We start from the raw sequence: 10,017 nt of genomic DNA, 5'->3' as shown, positions 1-10,017 counted from the left end.
CTATCAAAACTGAAGAAGCTTCTTGGATGAGAAGTGAAAGAAAAAACAAGAAAGTCCAGTGGCCTCCAGAAAAAAACACTTTTGGGACAACCATGACCTGGATGACTGAGAATCTCTATAGACAAATACCTTCAAAGCAACAATAATATAAGAATGTGAAAGATAGATCCAGATGGAAAATGCCAGGTTGGGGACGATTCATAATTATACACTCGAGTATCGAATGAGCTGCATATGAAAGTCAAATAATTGAGTGCCTAAAGCTCTAAAAGATACGCAGGCATCAATAATCTGAAATTGTTCTGGACAGCAGAGGCTCCCGGAGGAGATTTTGAAACATGGCTTAAAAGCACAAAGTTCAAGTTAATTCTTGGTGCTGCTGAGGGAAGATGGTGGACTGTAATGGATTGATGGCAAGTTTTGCAGTGTCCTAGGAGGAAAGGTGCCAATGAAATTAAGTGTTAATGGAGATTTTCAGTCATCCATGTCATGGTTGTCCCAAAGTAATTTGTCAAAATGCAACTGGACTTTCTTTGTTTTTCCTTGAAAACATTTCACTTCTTATCCAAGAAGCTTCTTCAGTTCTTCGTCCTTCTTCAGGATTTTGGATGAACACTGATTTCTTATGTACACTGTTATTGTGCCTTGAGGGAAAGGGGAAAAGTGCACTTGGTGGGCTGAAAAATAATATTCTGGTTTATTTCTCCCTTATCTCCCCCCTCCACCCCGAAATGGGATTTTAAATCTGGCAGGGATAGTAAAGCAACAACAAAAATAAGGAAACTAATAGCACTTCTGAGCAAATACAAAATGGAATTGCTCTTTAATAAGAAAAAAAATCATATAATGGAGATATTGTTGTGATGGAATTGAAAAAACATTTGCAAAGTGCATTGCAGAATTACTTTTAAAGAACCTTCTGCTGACCATCCCTGGAAAGAAGTCAAATTAACACTAAAAAAGCTCAGATCTTCATTCTGAAGATAATGAGCAAAAAGGACTAGCTCAATTTACAAAATAGGTTTTAGCTATAGGGGATGAAAGGGGATGAAAGATGCTTAATGTTTATAGGTTTGGAAATCATAAACAATCTCATGGGTCTCTCCAGAAATCTCTCTGGAATTACTATGTAATTTGATATATATACAAATGTATAGAATAGAATTCTTTATTGGCCAAGTATGATTTGACACACAAGGAATTTGTCTTGGTGCAAATGCTCTCAGTTTACATAAAGGAAAAGATACATTCGTCAAAAGTCAAGAATCATAAGGTACAACACTTAATGATAGTCATAGGATACAATAAGCAATCAAATCATACTAGGAAATGGTCAATATAAATTCTAAGGATACAAGTTACAGTCACAAGTGGGAGGGGATGGGTGATCAGGAGTGAAAAGAAGATTACTAGTAATAGTAGTACAGACTTTGCAAATAGTTGAACAGCGTTGAGGGAATTATTTGTTCAGCAGACTGATGGCATTCGGGAAAAAACTGTTCTTGTGTCTAGTTGTTCTGGTCTCTATAGGGTCATTCTGAGGGTAGGAGTTGAAACAGTTTATGTTCAGGATGTGGTGGTCTGTAAATATTTTCACAGCCCTCTTTTTGACTTGTGCAATATATAGGTCCTCAGTGGAAGGTAGGTGGGTAGTAATTGTTTTTTCTGCAGTCCTAATTATCCTCTGAAGTCTGTGTCTTTCCTGTTGGGTTGCAGAACCAAACCAGACAGTTGTAGAGATGCAGATGACAGACTCAATAATTCCTCTGTAGAACTGTATCAGCACTCCTTGGGCAGTCTGAGCTTTTTTTTGTGTGTGTGCTTTTTGATGATGTTTTTGATGTTAGGTGTCCATTTTAGGTCTGGTGATATGATAAAACCTAGAAATTTGAAGGTCTCTACTGTGTTGTCTGGTATTGTAAAAGGTGGTAGTATGGGAGGATTTCTCCTAAAGTCTATCATCATTTCTACAGTTTTGAATGGGTTCAGTTCCAGATTGTTCCAGTTACACCATGAGGCAAGCTGTACAACCTCCTGTCTGTATGTGGATTCATCATTGTCTTGAATGAGACCAATCACTGTTGTAACATCTGCAAACTTCAGTATTTTAACAGATGGATTTTTTGAGATGCAGTCATTGATATATAGGGAGAAGAGAAGTGGAGAAAGCACACAGCCTTGGGGAGCCCCATGCTAATTGTAGAACTATACAGTACATTACACTATATACTACTCCTTAAATTGAGCTAATGTACACTTTCCCGAATTCATGCAACCTCTTTGGGTAAAAGAAGAAGCACAGCAAAACTTAGTGTACAAATGCAGATTCAGTTCCTTTATTGGAAATTTGCTACTTTTACAGGAAGCAACTCAAGATTGAAATCCATGTTTGCTTATTATCAATTTGACCTCAGAATTTTTGAGCCTTCCCCACCAAGGCTTCTCCAACCTCAGTGCCCCCAGAACTAAAACTGCTATTTCTTTTCATTGTTGCAACGGTAATTATAATCCTTAAAATAGGTTTGATGGAGTTTAATGAACAATGGAAAAGAATCCCACTTAACCCAGATGAGAAGCCCAGGAAAAGACAACTTGTTTCGTGGATAAAACATGAGTCCTTGCATCCTACATCATCACCCAACTTTATTTGGCTCTTCTCCTTGATGATCCCCTTTCTTGCTTTGTTCATCATAGGTTGGCCAAGATCAGCATAAATATCTTGATTTCAGCAGTATGGCTTCAGCACTTTTTTTTAGGGTGGGGTGTGAGGGCAGGAAATTGAAGTTATGGAATTTTTAAGATCAAAACAGTGTCTAGGAAAAGTTGCAGCATATATATATATATATATATATATATATATATATATATATATATATATATATATCTATCTATCTATCTATCTATCTATCTATCTTCTATCTATCTTCTATCTTTTATTACGGGTTTTCTCCGTAAGATTGGCAGTATCTAGGCATTGCTAGATACTGCCAATCTACGTGGAAAACCGAATAACAAAGATCCACTAAAACCAAACCCAGAAAATATATATATTTGTTTTCTGAGGTTCGCCTTTGACGATTCAGTGCACGTTCGAAGTCTCATTCACATCATCAGGCCTCTGTCTTCGGTTCTTCACTGAAAAAGAACCGAAGACAAAGGCTGATCCACATGAACTCATCAATACCTGATAGAACCTCAGAATATATAACAAAGATCCATATATATATATATATATATATATATATATATATATATATATATATATATATATGCTGTCTTCTTGCCCAGAACTTTAAAACTCACCCATGAATACCCTCTTCATTAAATACCCTCCCTTCAATTTCCTTATAAGAGTGTGCATAATATCTTTTGGGACATCATCCTACTCTTAGAGGAAAACTGCTCCTTTTTGGGGTGTGTGTGTGTCAAGAAACCAACTTAGAATGAAGATGTTTGACATCTGAACTAGGCTAAGAAATGAGAATGAGACCTTGATTTGATGTGTATCTTTTTTTCCAGCTTTACATAGCAGGCAGGAGTATTTTAAAAATGAAATATAGATCAGATGCTACCAACTAGTGATCATCTACTTTAATTAGCCAGTATTCTTTACCCTATAAATTTAACCAAGCACTGATTGCCCGATTAAACATATTTTAAAGAACAAACTGTAAGAAGTAGTTTGAAGCAGTAATAACCAAACATCTAATACAGAAACTGCTATTTAATGCATCGTCTGTCTTTTGGTGTCCTTCTTCCTGTCTACCTCTGCTTCTGTCTCTGTCTGCTGCATCTTTCTGTCTCTCTCTCTCTCTTTCACTTCTCCAAATGAAATCAATTCTACTTATTATTCTTTCTAACTTCTGCTGTCAGTTGTTACATAAAAATATACTTATATAGTATATTGTTGATGAGACATTAACCATAAAAAGCAACTTTAAACAATTTTAACAATGTTAGAAAGGATTTGAATATCTGAGCCAAGTGCCAAAATATTCACTATATGTTAAGAATATGGGATAGATGATAGATAGATAGATAGATAGATAGATAGATAGATAGATAGATAGATAGATAGATAGACTGATGACCCATAGTCTCTCAAAATAACCCAAAACCCAAAACATATATTGAAGTCCGGTAAGGCCTTCAATTTAACTTCACTGTTTTATTAGGCACATTTTAAAGTCACAAAAGTAAATAATGAGGCAAACAGAAAACCAAAACAAACCGCATTGATAAGAGTTCTGAAGCAAGCCAAGATAACTAATCATAAACTCCAGGAAAATAACCAAGAAAAGTCCATGGGAAGAATGCCAGCAAAGATAAACCTCTTTCAAGGTGAACACTAAATTGACTCCTGTAAATTCTAACTGCACAGTTGCAAACTTATATACATAGCTCCCACCTGCAAGCCACGAGGAAGATCATGGTAATCTCCTCTTGAGTAGACCTTGCTTTTCCCTAATTCTCTCTTCCCTGTGTGATCTAGGATGGATAGGGGATGGGCCTGGATCCTCCTCTGACTGCTCATCTGGCCTCTGTCCTTCCCCAGCCTCCTCCACCATCTCTGGAGCCTGTTGGCTGTTCTTCCTCTTCCTCAGAGTCAGTCTCCACCAGGGGCATGACACTTCCCCCCCCCACAGGGCCCCCTTCCCTGGGAGCAGGTGGATGAGGATGTTGAGGAAACCAAGCATAAAAGTCCCGGACCAAACGAGGAGCATGAACATCAGTAGCATCGACCCAGGGGAAGTCCTCTGGTCCATAACCTTTCCATGCCACCAAATACTGAAATCAGCCCCACAACTGGCATGAATCTCGGATGCTATCCACTTAGTACTCCTCCTCTCCCAGAGGGGCTACTGGGCCCGGCAGTGATGGAGCCGGTCAATGCGGACTGTCGGCCGAGGCAGGGACTAATAGGGAACAATGAAAAACAGGATGGATACGCATGGTCCATGGCAGGGAGAGACGATATGCCACAGGATTGATCACCACCTCCACCAGAAAAGATCACAAGTAACAGTGATTGAGCTTTTTCGATGGCCGTGTCATTGGTAAATATCGAGTAGAGAGCCAAACCTGATCGCCGACTGCTAAAGGTGGAACATTTTGACAATGTTGGTCTGCAAACCATTTATAGTCTTCCTTGGCTCTCTCTAGTTGATCGCAGACCATGTGGTGCATGGCTTTTAACTCCTGCAAAAAAGTATCCACTGCCGGAACTGGGGAATCAGACAGGGCTAAAGGGAAAAGTCGTGGATGAAACCCATAGTTAGCAAAGAAAGGGGACACACGGGTGGATGCATGTTGAGCATTGTTATAAGCGAATTCTGCCACCGGCAGCACTTCCACCCAATTGTCTTGTTGAGTATTGCTGAAACAGTGGAGGTACTGCTCCAAACAGCATTCACTCTCTCTGTCCCCCTATCAGTTTTGGGGTGATGAGCAGACGACAGACACTCCTGAACCTGCAGTTTCACAAGTAGGGTCTGCCAGAAGTGTGCCGTAAATTGTACCCACTGATCTGATACCATGCGGTCTAGTAACCCATGCAGCCGGAAAACATGGAAGATAAACAATTGAGCTGATGGAAGACCTGACCACAGAATAAAGTGGGCCATTTTAGTCAACATATCTACCACCACCAAAATGGTTGTGGCACCATTCGATGGTGGTAACTCAACGATGAAATCCAATGAAACTACCCCACACAGCCATTCTGGCGTGGGCAAGGGCTGCAAGAAACCAGGGGGTGCACCAAGAGCATACTTGGCTTGGCGACAGATCCCACAGGATGCCACATATACCGACACATCATGTTTAAGTCTCGGCCACCAAAATGTCCTAGAGATGAGGTGCAGTGTTTTGAACACTCCAAAGTGCCCTGCCACTGGACTATCATGACATTGACATAGGATAAGGCCACAAAGAGGATCTCCAGGCACATAAATGCAACCACAGAACCACAAAAGGTCCCCAATATATGCCCAAGGAGTCTCTTGTCTCCCATTCTCATCCAATTCTCGACGTTGAGCTGCCACAAATGGGTCCTGCCACTGCACCTCCTGAATCCTCACTTGAAGGTCCACAGGTTCCTCAGTGGCTGCAAACCACTCCAACAGAATCACTGTCCAGGGCAAGATTTTATCCTCCCTTTGGGTATACTCAGGCTTCCGAGATAGGGTGTCGATGCATTGATTCCCTCCACTCGGAACATAGGTCACCCAGAAATCAAATCAAGCAAAGAATAAGGACCATCTCACCTGGTGCTGGTTCAATGTCCGAGCTGTACATAGGTGTTCTAAATTGCGATGATCCATCCGAACCTTGATTTGGTAATGAGCCTCCTCCAGGTGGTGCCGCCATGTCTCAAAAGCGACCTTAACTGCCAATAAGCTCCTTGTCCCAAATTGTATAGTTGTGCTCTGGAGCCAACAACTTCTGGGAATAATAAGTGCACAGGAACAAGGTGCCTGCGGGAGCATAGGCCTGGAGGAGCACCGCACCAACAGCCACATTGGAAGCATCTGTTTCCACCACAAATGGCTGCTTGGATCAGGGTGTTTGAGGATAGGCTCAGAAGCAAAGGTGACTTTCAATGCCTCGACAGCTGCCTGCTCCTCAGCACCCCAATGGAACTTCTCCCTCTTCTTGAGCAGATTAGAAAGGGAAGCAGTCAAGGCAGCAAAGCGGGGAATAAATGTGCGGTAGTAGTTCGCAAACCCTAACAGTCATTGAATATCCTTAACCCGCTGTGGAGGTTCCCACTCCTGCAACGATTGTATTTTTTCCAGGTCCATTTCCACCCCAGCAGGTGAAATACAATGTCCCAAGAAGTCAATTGTGGTTTGTGCAAACTGACACTTCTCATGTTAGCAAACAGGTGGTTATCATGCAAACGTTACAACACCAACCGCACAATGCTGCCAATGTTCCTGCAGGGAGTCTGAATAAATCAAAATGTCATCTAAATAAATGACCATGAATTCATCCAATAAATCACGGAAAACATCGTGCATGAAATGAATGAACACAACTGGGACATTGGTTAATCCAAAAGGCATCACGGTATACTCAAAATGCCCGTACCTCATCCAGAAAGCTGTTTTCCACTTGTCCCCTGCACAAATGTGAACCAGATTGTAGGCCCCACACAAATCCAACTTCGTAAAGATCTTAGCTTGATGAAGCCGCTCAATCAGTTCAGGGATGAGGGGAAGTGGGTACCGATTCCTCACTGCGATTGCATTCAACTTGCGGTAATCACAACACAAATGTGGCTCCCCCGATTTCTTTTCACAAAAAGCACTGGTGCAGCCAATGGGGAGGTAGAAGTCTGGATAAATCCTTTCCAGAGGTTCTTGTCAATAAAATTCCACAACGCGGCCAACTCCGGTCCCAACAGGGAATATATCTGACCCACCGGCAATTTTGCATTGGGCAACAAGTCGATTGGACAGTCATATACCCAATGTGGAGGCAACTGGTCTGCCTCCTTCTTCCCAAACACATCAGCAAAGTCCACCAACTCTGCAGGTAGATCCAGGTCCATGGGTGTAGCCACACTCCCTGCACAAGAGCACAAGAAATGGCTGGCACACTTCCTATCAAGGAACTGCACAGCTCCAGACAACCAAACAATCTGTGGATCATGGGCCTGTAACCACTCCAAACCCAGCACCACTGGAAAATGAGTCACTGCAGCAACGTAGAACATGGTTTCCTCCACATGCTGCCCAATACGCATGAAAAGGGGTTTGGTTGCAGTAACCACAGGTCCTGAACAAAGAGGCCGACCATCAATCATCTCCACCATTACTGGTGGGGATACCTGTTGCTGAGGAATGAACCACTGCTTGACAAAATGAGCATCCATGAAATTGGCTGTGGCCCCTGAGTCAACCAAAGCTGGGATCTCCACCACTCCCACACCAGGCACGAACACACTTGCTGGCAGCACAAGATGCTTCACCAAGAGATACCAAGCTACTAACATCCTATGCGCAAGCAAACCACCCAAAAGCAACTTGCACAAAGAAGAACTAAAAGTGCTGCAAGCCCTAAAAAAGGATAGCAGCATAATCATACTTCCAGCAGCCAAAGGGAATGCCACAGTAGTAATGGATAGAAAAGACTATGAAACAAAATTGACAGACCTACTCCAAGACTCCACATACAAACCCATAAACACGGACCCAACCATATATCTGGAAAAATTAACCAAGAAGAAAATTATAACCAGCCACATGAGCAAAGAGATCCAACACACAATCATCCCAAGAGAAAAATCTTCCAGATGCCCCAAACTATACGGCCTCCCAAAAATACACAAAGAAGGCATACCTCTCAGACCCATAGTCAGCTCCAGAGGAGCACCACTACAAAACCTAGCTAAACACTTAGCAAAACAGCTACAGCCCCATGCTGAAACAGCGGCTTCACATGTATAAAACTCATACCACTTCTTGGAAATGATCAAAGATCTACATGTGGAATAAGAAGATCTGCTTGTAAGTTTCAACGTGGTTTCACTATTCACTCAAGTCCCGATAAAAGAAACTCTTGAAATCATGAAAAATAAATACCAACCAGCTAAACACCTCATGGAACTAGCAGACCACTGCTTAACCAACACATATTTCATATACAGAGGACAAAGATACAAGCAAATTGAAGGAGCCCCTATGGGATCACCACTGTCACCCATCATTGCAAACCTGTTCATGGAAGAATTTGAATCCAGAGCCCTGGCTAATCTTCTTCTTCTTCTTTTTCTTCAGCGTTTGTCTCGCGCTCGGGCGAGGTCCGCTAATGTCCTTGAGTACTGCTTCCACACCTCTCTGTCTGCCACGTGTGTCGGGTCTGCCTCGCGATCTCTAGATCGGCCTTGATCGTGTCCATCCAGCGTTGTTTAGGTCTACCACGCGGTCTCGCTCCTCCGACAGTCACCTTCATTACAGATTTGATGATGGATTCTTCCTTGGCGCGCTCACGTGGCCGAACCATCGTAGCCGGGACTGCCTCATGACCGTGGGGATGGGCACGACGTTGAACCGTCTACGCACTTCTTCGTTCCTGACGCCGATCGAGTAGGGTGAGGCCTACCGACCATCGGAGCATTCGCATCTCCATTATCTGGAGTCTGCTTTCGGCTTCTTTGGTCGTCGGCCAGCACTCTGCGCCGTATATGGCCACGGGGGCGCACCACAGAGTTATAGATTTTCGCCTTCAGGCGCATCGGCATCTTCTTGTCACAGAGGACGCCCGTGACGGACTTCCATTTGCCCCACGCTGCATTGATCCTGGCTGCCACCTCAGTTTGTAGTAGGCCTTCTTCCCAAGAGTAGTTCCCAGGTACTTGAAGGTGGAGGCGCGGTAGCTCCTGCCCGTTCACGTGGATGGAGCCTGTCATTTCATTATCAGTGGTCAGGTATTCGGACTTCTTTAGGTTCAGCCGGAGCCCGAACTGCTCGGGCGGTCGTGCCACTGTTGGACTCGGTGCTCGAGTTCAGCCTTGCACAGGTTGGCCAGGAACACATCATCGGCGTAGAGCAGCGTCCATGGGGCGGGCGTGTACAGGTCGTGTGTAATTGTGTCCATCACCAGAATGAACAGCAGTGGTGAGAGAGCAGAGCCCTGGTGTACGCCGACAGTAATATTAAACTCCTCTGATATCCCAGCTGCCGCTTTACACGGCTTTTGTGACATCTGTATAGGAGTTGGACCCATTGTACGAGCAGCTCAGGCACGCCGTGATCTGCAGTGCGTACCAGATGAGATCGTGCGGGACTCGGTCGAAGGCCTTTTCCAAGTCTAGGAAGGCGGTGTGGAGCGGGATTTTCTTCTCTCTGTGAGCCTCCATCAGCATCCGCACACCGAAGATGGCGTCGGTGGTGCCGCAGTTCTTGATGAATCCAGCCTGGTTGACGCTGATGTCGACGATGTCCCGAATGCGCTTATCAAGGACGCGCTTCAAAGATCTTCATAGTGTGTGACAGTAACCTGACCGGTCTG

This window comes from Pseudonaja textilis, chromosome 3 (genome assembly GCF_049901715.1).
Source record: "Pseudonaja textilis isolate UNSWEBS1 chromosome 3, rPseTex1.2, whole genome shotgun sequence".
NCBI lineage: Eukaryota > Metazoa > Chordata > Lepidosauria > Squamata > Elapidae > Pseudonaja > Pseudonaja textilis.
Note: the sequence above shows the minus strand (reverse complement) of the source record.